Here is a 10,739-nt window from a genome sequence, read left to right on the forward strand (position 1 = left end):
AACAAAGTGTCAGGTGGGAAAGGGAGGGAAGAGAATTCTAAAATAGGTTTCAAGGCTACATCTTAAAATTAAGAAGGAAGGCCAGTTGCAGTGGCTCATACCTGTAATCCCAGCACTTTGGGAGGCCGAGGCGGGTGGATCACCTGAGGTCAGGAGTTTGAGACCAGCATGGCCAACATGGTGAAATCCCATCTCTACTAAAAATACAAAAATTAACCGGGCATGGTAGTGGGTGCCTGTAATCCCAGTTACTCAGGAGGCTAAGGAAGGAGAATCGCTTGAACCCAGGAGGCAGAGGTTGCAGTGAGCAGAGATCACACTATTACACTCTAGCCTGGGCAACAAGATCGAAATGCGGTCAAAAAAAAAAAAAAAAAAGATTAAGAAGGAAAGGAGGGGAAAAAAAACAAAATATATTTTAAGGCTGAGATACCCAGTTAAAATAATAATAATTTTAATGGCTGCATAATATTCCACCAAATGGGTTTGCCAAAATTTATTTAACTGCTTCTCTCTTTTTTTTTTTGTTTTTGTTTTTTGTTTTTTTTTGAGAGGAAGTCTCACTCTGTCGCCCAGGCTGGAGTGCAGTGGCATGATCTCGGCTCACTGCAACTTTTGCTCCCCAGGTTTAAGCAATTCTCTGCCTCAGCCTCCTGAGTAGCTGGGATTACAGGCATGTGCCACCACACCCGGCTAATTTTTTGTATTTTTAGTGGAGACGGGGTTTCACCATCTTGGCCAGGCTTGTCTTGAACTCCTGACCTCGTGATCCACCCACCTTGGCCTCCCAAAGTGCTGGGATTACAGGTGTGAGCCACCGTGCCTGGCCAAATGCTTCTCTGTTTCAAGATTTTTATTACTAAGAAATATAAGTGGCCGGGCGTGGTGGCTCAGGCCTGTAATCCCAGCACTTTTTGGGAGGCCGAGGCGGGCAGATCACCTGAGGTCAGGAGTTGAAGACCAGCCTGGCCAATGTGGTGAAACCCGGTCTCTACTAAAAATACAGAAAAATTAGCTGGGCGTGGTGGCAGGCACCTGTAATCCAAGCTACTCAGGAGGTTGAGGAACGAGAATCACTTGAACCCGGGAGGTGGAGATTGCAGGGAGCTGAGATTGCGCCACTACACTTCAGCCTGGGCAACAAGAGCAAAACCGCATCTAAAAAAAAAAAAAAAAAAAACATTTTAGGGCCAGGCATGGTGACTCATGCCTATAATCCTAGCATTTTGGAAGGCTGAGGTGGGAGGATCACTTGAGGCCAGGGTTCAAGATCAGCCTGGCCAACCTAGCAAGAGTAATGGATATACTTTTTTTCTTCAAGAAATACCATACCTAAAATAGTACTGTAAACCTATTTTGAAATCAATTTGCTTGACATCTCCCCAACCCACCCCAAAAATCCAGTGATTACTTGAACAATGCTAAAGTGTTCATTTATCAAAATAAATACTTTGAAGGAAACTACTTATTTAAATGTTTATCTTCTGATATATTTGTTTGTTTTTCTAAATTAGTCTTGTCAGTTCACATTCATACCACCGAGGACAAACACAGAAACAATTATAGTCAACTTGATGAAAGGCCAGTGTGATGACTCACATCCTGTCTGCCTCTAGAGTTAAATGTTGGTTCTTTATCGTTGGGCCCCATATCTGATCTGTCAAGAAACTGTTGGCTGGGAACTCCTGAGGTCAGGAGTTCGAGACCAGCCTGGCCAACATAGGGAAACCCCATCTCTACTAAAAATACAGAAAATTAACTGGGCATGGTGGCCAGCGCGTGTAATCCCAGCTACCTGGGAGGCTGAGGCAGGAGAATCGCTTGAACCCGGGAGGCAGAGGTTGCAGTAAGCCGAGATTGCACCACTGCACTCCGGCCTGGGCGACAGTGCAAGACTCCATCTCAAAAAAAAAAAAAAGGAAAAAAAAAGAAACTGTCATTGCCTAAAAGCATCCTGGGGATCCTTTCTCATTTGAAAAAGGAGGAGATCAGTTTTCAAAGGAGATGGAGAAGGCGGACTCCTTCTTCACACTCATATACTGGCCACAGGGGCTAACAAGCATGGCACAGGCAAGGTAGAAAATCCCAGACATCCTTACTCCCCTACTAAAGCAATACTCTTTCTCTGTTTTATGTTTTTTTTTGTGTGTGTGTTGTTGTTGTTATTGTTTAAAATGGAGTCTCACTCTGTTACCCATGCTAGAGTGCAGTAGCGACATCTTGGCTCACTGCAACCTCAACCTACTGGGCCCAGGTGATTCTCCCACCTCAGCCTCCCGAGTAGCTGGGATTTCAGGTGTGTACCACCATGCCCAGCTAATCCCGCGTAGCTGGGACTACAGGCGCCCGCTACCTTGCCCGGCTAATTTTTTGTATTTTTAGTGGAGACGGGGTTTCACCGTGTTAGCTAGGATGGTCTCGATCTCCTGACCTTGTGATCTGCCCGCCTCAGCCTCCCAAAGTGCTGGGATTACAGGCGTGAGCCACCGTGCCCGGCCGCCCAGCTAATTTTTGTATTTTTTTGTAGAGACGGGGTCTTGCTACGTTGCTCAGGCTGGTCTCAAACTCCTGACCTCAAATGATCTATCTGCCTTGGCCTTCCAAAGTGCTGGGATTACAGGTGTGAGCCACTTATTAACGTTTTGAAATATTTACTTTCATACCATTATATCTACGTACATGTACTATAAAAAAGTAGCATATTAACATATTATTTTAAAGCTTTTCTTATAATAATTACAACTTATATGTATATAATGTTTACTCTAGGCCAGGTACTATCCCAAATGTTATTACATATAATAACTCAAACCCCATGATAACACTATAAAGAAGGCAATATTAGTATCCCATTTAATGATAAGGACACTAAGGCAGAGGAGTTAAGTAATTTGCCTTAGGCCACACAGTTAATAAGTATCTGGAATATTTTTCCATTAAATTCATTTCTACGAATTCTTTTCGTATGGCTGTATCTTATTGTATGGATGTGCGGTTTCATTTAATTATTCCATTCCCTTTTATTAGACATCAAGATTATTTCCACTAAGCATGGTGGTGCACACCTATAACCCCAGCACTTTGGGAGTCTGAGGAGGGAGGATTGCTTGAGCCCTGGAGGTCAAGGCTGCAGTGAGCCGTGTTGGCGCCACTGTATTCTAGCCTGGGCAACAGAGCGAGACCCTGTCTCAAAAAAATAAATAAATAAATGATGGAAAATTATTTCCATTTTTTGCTAAATCACACACATCACTAAGATAAGCAACCTTATACTAAACCTTTGTGAAAATTCTTAATTATTTTCTCAGGCTAAATGAGCTTAAGAAGAGTTGGCATTGATTTTTATTTCCTCCAAAAATGTACTCCTTTCTCCATGTTCTCCGTGATCTTAAATGTTGTAAATTTTAACATTTTTGCCTAGAACAACTTTTTTTTTTTTTTTTTTCTGAGACGGAGTCTCGCTCTGTCGCCCAGGCTGGAGTGCAGTGGCGCCATCTTGGCTCACTGCAAGCTCCGCCTCCCGGGTTCACGCCATTCTCCTGCCTCAGTTTCCCGAGTAGCTGGGACTACAGGCGCCTGCAACCACGCCCGGCTAATTTTTTGTATTTTTATTAGAGACGGGGTTTCACCGTGTTAGCCAGGATGGTCTCGATCTCCTGACCTTGTGATCCGCCAGCCTTGGCCTCCCAAAGTGCTGGGATTACAGGTGTGAGCCACCACATCTGGCTACCTAGAGCAACTTTTTAAAATTCATTTTTTCAGTTCTGAGAAATAAATTAGAGTACTAAAGCGTGAATGGCTTCTTCAGAGTGAAAAAGCCACAGTTGGCCAGGCACGGTGGCTCACGCCTGTAATCCTAGCACTTTGGGAGGCCGAAAAAGGCAGATTGTTTGAGCCCAGGAGTTCAAGACCATCCTGGCCAACGAGGCAAAACCCTGTCTAAAAATTTTATCTAAAAATACAAAATATTTAGCTGAGCCTGGTGGTACATTCCTATAATCCCAGCTACTTGGGAAGCTGAGGTATGAGAATCGCTTGAGGCACGAGAATTGCTTGGGAGGCAGAGGTTGCAGTGAGCCGGGATTGTGCCACTGCTCTCCAGCCTGGGTGACAGAGTGAGACTCTGTCTCAAAAATAAAATAAGCTGGGCATGGTGGCTCACGCCTGTAATCCCAGCACTTTGGGAGGCCGAGGCGGGTGGATCACCTGAGATCAGTGGTTTGAGACCAGCCTGGCCAACATGGTGAAACCCTGTCTCTACTAAAAATACAAAAAATTAGCTGGGCGTGGTGGCGCATGCTTGTAATCCCAGCTACTAGGGAGGCTGAGGCAGGAGAATTGCTTGAATCCGGGAGGTGGAGGTTGCAGTCAGCTGAGATTGCGCCACTGCACTCCAGCCTGGGCGACAGAGTGAGACTCTGCCTCAAAAAAAAAAAAAAGGAGAAAGCCATGGTCAAAAAGCTACCCTTTCCACAATTTCCTCCTGCTTAATACAGATGCTGAGCCTCACGGCGTACATACCACCTCATTGAAGAGGAATGTTAACCTGGGACAAACCAGCTTACACAGGCAAGATTCTTTTGGTCTCCAAGTCAGCATTCACAAGTTCACTCACTCATTCACTCAACAAATATTTGAAAGGTCATTATATGAGTAGTACTAAGCTAGGTAGGGGTTATGGGGTTCATAGAAATAAAAAGTATTTAGAACACTGCTAAATAAAACATTTAACGTAGTGCCTGGCATAAATATTTATTTATTGATCAATTATTATGTGCCAGGCACTGTGCTAAATGAGTAGATTATCTCATTTAATCTCTACAACAGTCTCTAGGAACAGTCTGTGATCATATACATTTTGCAGACAAGAAAACTAAGGCTTACAGAGGTTTACCCAGCTTGAACAACATACATGCAGTGGAGTTTAGATTTAAACCTAAGATTCCAAAGTTTGTGCCCTTAATCATTATGCTATACTACAAAACACAACTCCTCTCCTTAGGAAGCATACAGTCTTGTTAATAATACTAAAATTGGGCCGGGTGCGGTGGCTCACGCCTGTAATCCCAGCACTTTGGGAGGCCGAGGTGGGTGGATAACTTGAGGTCGGGAGTTCGAGACCAGCCTGGCCAACATGGAGAAAGCCCGTCTCTACTAAAAATACAAAATTAGCCAGGCATGGTGGTGCATGCCTGTAATCCCAGCTACTCGGGAGGCTGAGGCAGGAGAATCCCTTGAACCTGGGAGGTGGAGGTTGCAGTGAGCCAAGATCATGCCATTGCACTGCAACCTGGGCAACAAGAGTGAAATTCCGTCCCAAAAGACAAAAATAAAAATAAAAAATAATAAAGTCAGATAGTAATATGAAAAAAAATAAAGAGGCTGGGTGCGGTGGCTCATGTCTGCAATCCCAGCACTTTGGGAGGCTGGGACAGGTGGATTGCTTGAGGTCAGGAGTTTGAGACCAGCCTGGCTAACATGGTGAAACCCCGTCTCTACTAAAAAATACAAAAAATTAGCTGGGCGTGGTGGCGGGCACCTGTAGTGTCAGCTACTCGGGAGGCTGAGGCAGGAGAATGGCGTGAACCCTGGAGGTGGAGCTTGCAGTGAGCCGAGATCGTACCACTGCACTCCAGCCTGGGCAACAGAGCGAGACTCCATCTCAAAAAAATAAAAAAAAAGAAAAAAAAAAAGAAAAAAAAGAGACAAAGGGATAGAGAGTAGAGAATGACAGAGAATGAGTTTGCTACTTAATTCTGGATGGTCAGGGAAGCTTCTCTGACATTTTAACAGAGACCTAAAAGGTGAAGAAAGCCAGCCACACTGAATTCTGGGCAGGGAGTGTTCCATGAAAAGATGTTGGTTCTCTTCCAAATTAATCAATACAGATTCAATGAAATTCCAATAAAAATTCCAGTAGTAATATTGAGAATCTACAACTTACTCTAAAATGAGGGTGAAAAAATAAAACCCAGTCTATATTTGTGCTGCTGTTGAGACAGGATCTCAATGTGTCACCCAGGCTGGAATGTAGTGATGTCATCACAGCTCACTGCAACTTCAACCGCCCAAACTCAAGAGATCCTCCTACCTCAGCCTCTCACATAGCTGGAACCACAGGTGCATGCCATCACACCTGGCTAATTCAAAAAAAATTTTTGTAGAGATAAGTTCTCGATATGTTGCCCAGGCTGGTCTTGAATTCCTGGCCTCAAGTGATCCTCTTGCCCTGGCCTCCCAAAGTACTAGGATTATAAGCATAAGTCATCATGCCTGGATGCTAAATCTATTTTCTTTTCTTTATTATTATTTTTTGAAATATTACTACACTATAAGTCTATTTTAGAGGACAAAAAGGTAAGGGTACCTGCCCTATTGGTAGAAATGGCTCTACTATAAAGCCATAACAATAAAAACATTGTGTTGCTGGCACTGAAACAAAGAAATAAAAAATGAAATAGAATGGAGAGCTTAAAAATAAAGTATATACGAGGAAACCTAATATGTAACAACGGTAGCATCAGAAAGCACTGAAAATTGTTTTTCAGATGGTGGTAGAGAAACTAATTCACTGCAGGGAGAAGAAAGCTGGATTTTTACTTGAAACCACCTAAAAGATAGACTCCAGATGGATTAAAGACCTAAATGTGAAAGTTAAAACTAAAAAGCTAAGAAGGAAAATCGGTTCCCTGGGGTAAATAAAGGCTTCCTACACAAAATTCTAGGCCGGGCGCTGTGGCTCATGCCTGTAATCCTAGCACTTTGGGAGACTGAGGTGGGAGGATTGCCTGAGCTCAGAAGTTCGAGACCAGCCTGATCAACATAGTAAAACCCTGTCTCTACTAAAAGTAAAAAAATCTAGCCGGGCGTGGTGGCGTGCACGTATAGTTCCATAGTTCCAGCTACTCAGGAGGCTGAGGCATGAGAATCTCTTGAACCCGGGAGGCAGAGGTTGCAGTGAGCTGAGATCCTACCACTTCACTCCAGCCTGGGCGAAAGAGTAAGACTGTCTCAAAAAGAAAAACAAAGAAACAAGATTCCAAACCATAACATAGTCAAAATTTAGAACCTCTGCTTAATTAATGACATCGCAGATAAAGTTAACAGAAAGGTGACAGACTGAGAGAAGATATTTGCAATGTTTTAAGCAAAGGATTAATATCTAGAATATACAAAGGTTCTGCAGATCAATACCATTGAAAATAAAATATAAAAAATGGGCAAAGAATATAGATACCTTAGTTTCACATACTAAAAATGTCTATATACTGTTACACACAAAGAAAGAAATGAAAAGGTTCAAATGTAATTATAACCAGAGACAAGCAAATCAAAACAACCAAGAGCTGCCATTTTATAGCCATCAAACTGGAAAAAATTAGAAAGATGGGTCATGCCATATCACACCAACTGGTGAGGATGTGGCTATGAGTTCTTGTTCACTAGCAATAAGGAAGTAAATTTTACAGACATTCTGAAAAGTAACCTGTAATAGTTGGCAAATGTGAGCATGCCCATAGCTATACAGCCCAGGGGATTTTTTTTTCTTTTTTTTTTTTGAGACAGAGTTTCACTCTTGTTGCCCAGGCTGGAGTGCAATGGCACAATCTCGGCTCACCGCAGCCTCTGCCTCCAGGGTTCAAGCGATTCTCCTGCCTCAGCCTCCTGAGTAGCTGGGATTACAGGCATGCGCCACCACACGTGGCTAACTTTGTATTTTTAGTAGAAATGGGGTTCGTCCATGTTGGTCAGGCTGGTGTCGAACTCCCGACCTCAGATAATCTGCCCACCTTGGCCTCCCAAAGTGCTGGGATTACAGGTAGGAGCCACTGAGCCCGGCCTTTTTTTTTTTTTTTTTTTGAGATGAGGTCTCTTTTTGTCACCCAGGTTGGAGTGCAGTGGCACAATCTTGGCTCACTGCAGCCTCCGCCTCTGCCTCCCAGATTCAAGCAGTTCTCCCACCTCAGCCTCTCGAGTAGCTTGCATTACAGGGGCATGCCACGCCTGGCAATTTTTTGCATTTTTAGTAGATACAGGGTTTCACCATGTTGGCCAGGCTGGTCTCGAACTTCTGACCTCAGTTGATCCACCCGCCTTGGCCGCCCGAAGTGCTGGGATTACAGGTATGAGCCACTGCGCCCGGTCACCCAGGGGAATTTTTATAACAATCTACGAATTTGCTTATTTTCACATTTTTTATGGTAGTGAAGAGTTGCAGGCAATCTTGGGTGTTTTTGTTTTTGTTTTTTTGAGACAGAGTCTCGCTCTATCGGCCAGGCTGGATTGCCATGGCACAATCTCAGCTCACTGCAACCTCTGTCTCCTGGGCTCAAGCAATTCTCCTGCCTCAGTCTCCCAAGAAGCTGGGATTACAGGCGTGTGCCACCATGCCCGGCTAATTTTTATATTTTTAGTAGAGATGGGGTTTCACCATGTTGGCCAGGCTGGTCTCAAACTCCTGACAGGTAATCCGCCTGCCTCGGCCTCCCAAAGTGCTGGGATTACAAGCGTGAGCCACCGCGCCCGGCTAATTTTTATATTTTTAGTAGAGACGGGGTTTCACCGTGGTCTCGATCTCCTGACCTCGTGATCCGCCTGCCTCGGCCTCCCAAAGTGCTGGGATTACAGGCGTGAGCCACCATGCCCGGCCTGTTGTTGTTTTTAATAAATGCAGGGTCTCGCTGTCCCTGAGGCTGGAGTGCAATGACACCATAATAGCTCTGCAGCCTCAACTTCCTGGGCTCAAATGATCTTCCTGCCTCAGCCTCCCAAGTGGCTAGGACTACAGGCCTGTGCCACCATACCAAGCTTAAAAAAAATTTTTTTTTAGAGATGGGGTCTCACTATGTTGTCCAGGCTGGTCTCAGATTCCTGGCCTCAGGCAATCCTTTCACCTCAGCTTCCCAAAGTGCTGGGATTATAGGCATGAATTACCCACCCAGCAGCAGTCTAGGTTTCTATGATATAAAGGGACTAAATGAGTAATACACAGTGATTATGTGCCTAGATTGTGGAGATGATCTGCCTGATTTGAAATTCAGGCTCTACCACTTACTAGTTCCGACTTTGGACAACAGAAAAAAGAAATTTGAGGTTGGTTGCAGTGGCTCATGCCTGTAATCCCACCATTTTGGAAGGCCAAGGCAGGCGGACTGTTTGAGCCCAGAAATTTTAGACCAGCCTGGGCAACGTGGTGAAACCCTATCTCTACAAAAAAAATAAAATAATTAGCCAGGTGTGGTGGTGCATGCCTGTAGTCCCAGCTACCCGGGAAGCTGAGGTGGGAAGACCACCTGAGCCCAGGATGTCGAGGCTGCAGTGAGCTGTGATTGTGCCACTGTGCCCCAGCCTAGGCAACAGAGTGAGAAGACTATCTGAAAAAAAAAAAAAAAAAAAAAAATTGAGAAACCTCTCTGTATAACCTCATCTATAAAATGGAGTAACTCACAACCCTCATACAGTTGTTATGAGAAGTACATGAGTTGAAACATTTAAAGTACCTGTCATGGCTGGGCGCGATGGCTCAAGTCTGTAATCCCAGCACTTTGGGAGGCCAAGGCAGGTGGATCGCCTGAGATCAGGAGTTCAAGAGCAGCCTGATCAACATGGTAAAACCCCGTCTCTACTAAAAATACAAAAATTAGTCGGCTGTGGTGATGGGTGCCTGTAATCCCAGCTACTCGGGAGGCTAAGGCAGGAGAATCACTTGAACCCGGGAGGCAGAGGTTGCAGTGAGCTGCAATTGCGCCATTGCACTCCAGCCTGGCAACAAGAGCAAAACTCCCTCTCAAAAAAAAAAAAAAAAAAAAAAAAAATCAAAATTAGCCGGGCATGGTGGCACATGCCTATAATCCCAGCTACCCAGGAGGCTGAGGTAGGAGCATTGCTTGAACCCGGGAGGAGGAGGTTGCAGTGAGCCGAGATGGCACCACTGCACTCCAGCCTGGGCAACAGAGCAAGACTCTGTCTCAAAAAATAAATGAATTAATAAATAATAAAAATAAAGTACCTGCCATGGAGCAAGCACTATTTAAATACTAATACTTAAATTAGTATGAAAGCATAAGCAAGTTGGAAGTTATGAGTTAGATTTACGTAGAGTAACAAGTACATATCGGGCCAGGCACAATGGCTCATGTCTGTAATCCCAGCATTTTGGGAGGCTGAGGCAGGCAGATCACTTGAGTTCAGGAGTTCAAGACCAGCCTGGCCAACATGGTGAAACTCCCTCTCTACTAAAAATATAAAAATTAACTGGAAATCACCTGAACCCAGGAGGCGGAGGTTGCAGTGAGCTGAGATCATGCAATTGCACTCCAGCCTGGGCGACAGAGCAAGACTCTGTCTCAAAAACAAAAAATAAATAAAAGCTCTATTGTTACACAGCTTATAAAAGCAAAAAAAATGGGATCAAACTGAAAATCATAGAGGATTCAATTAAATAACTTATAGCAAATCCATATGATGAAATAGAAATAGCAATTATGATTGTCAATATTTAAATACCAGCTCTGCCAATCAGTAGCTGTATAGCTCAAGGAAAGTTGATTAATCTATATGTACCAGCTCCTTGGTTTACAAAATGGGTTTAACATACCTGAAGCACTTAGGATAGCACTGACACATAACACGAACTCAATAAACTAGCTTTAAAAAGAAAAAATTTTGGCCGAGTGCGGTGACTCATGCCTGTAATCCCAGCACTTTGGGAGGCTGAGGCAGGGAGTTCAAGACCAGCC

Source organism: Symphalangus syndactylus, chromosome 22, assembly GCF_028878055.3.
Source record: "Symphalangus syndactylus isolate Jambi chromosome 22, NHGRI_mSymSyn1-v2.1_pri, whole genome shotgun sequence".
NCBI lineage: Eukaryota > Metazoa > Chordata > Mammalia > Primates > Hylobatidae > Symphalangus > Symphalangus syndactylus.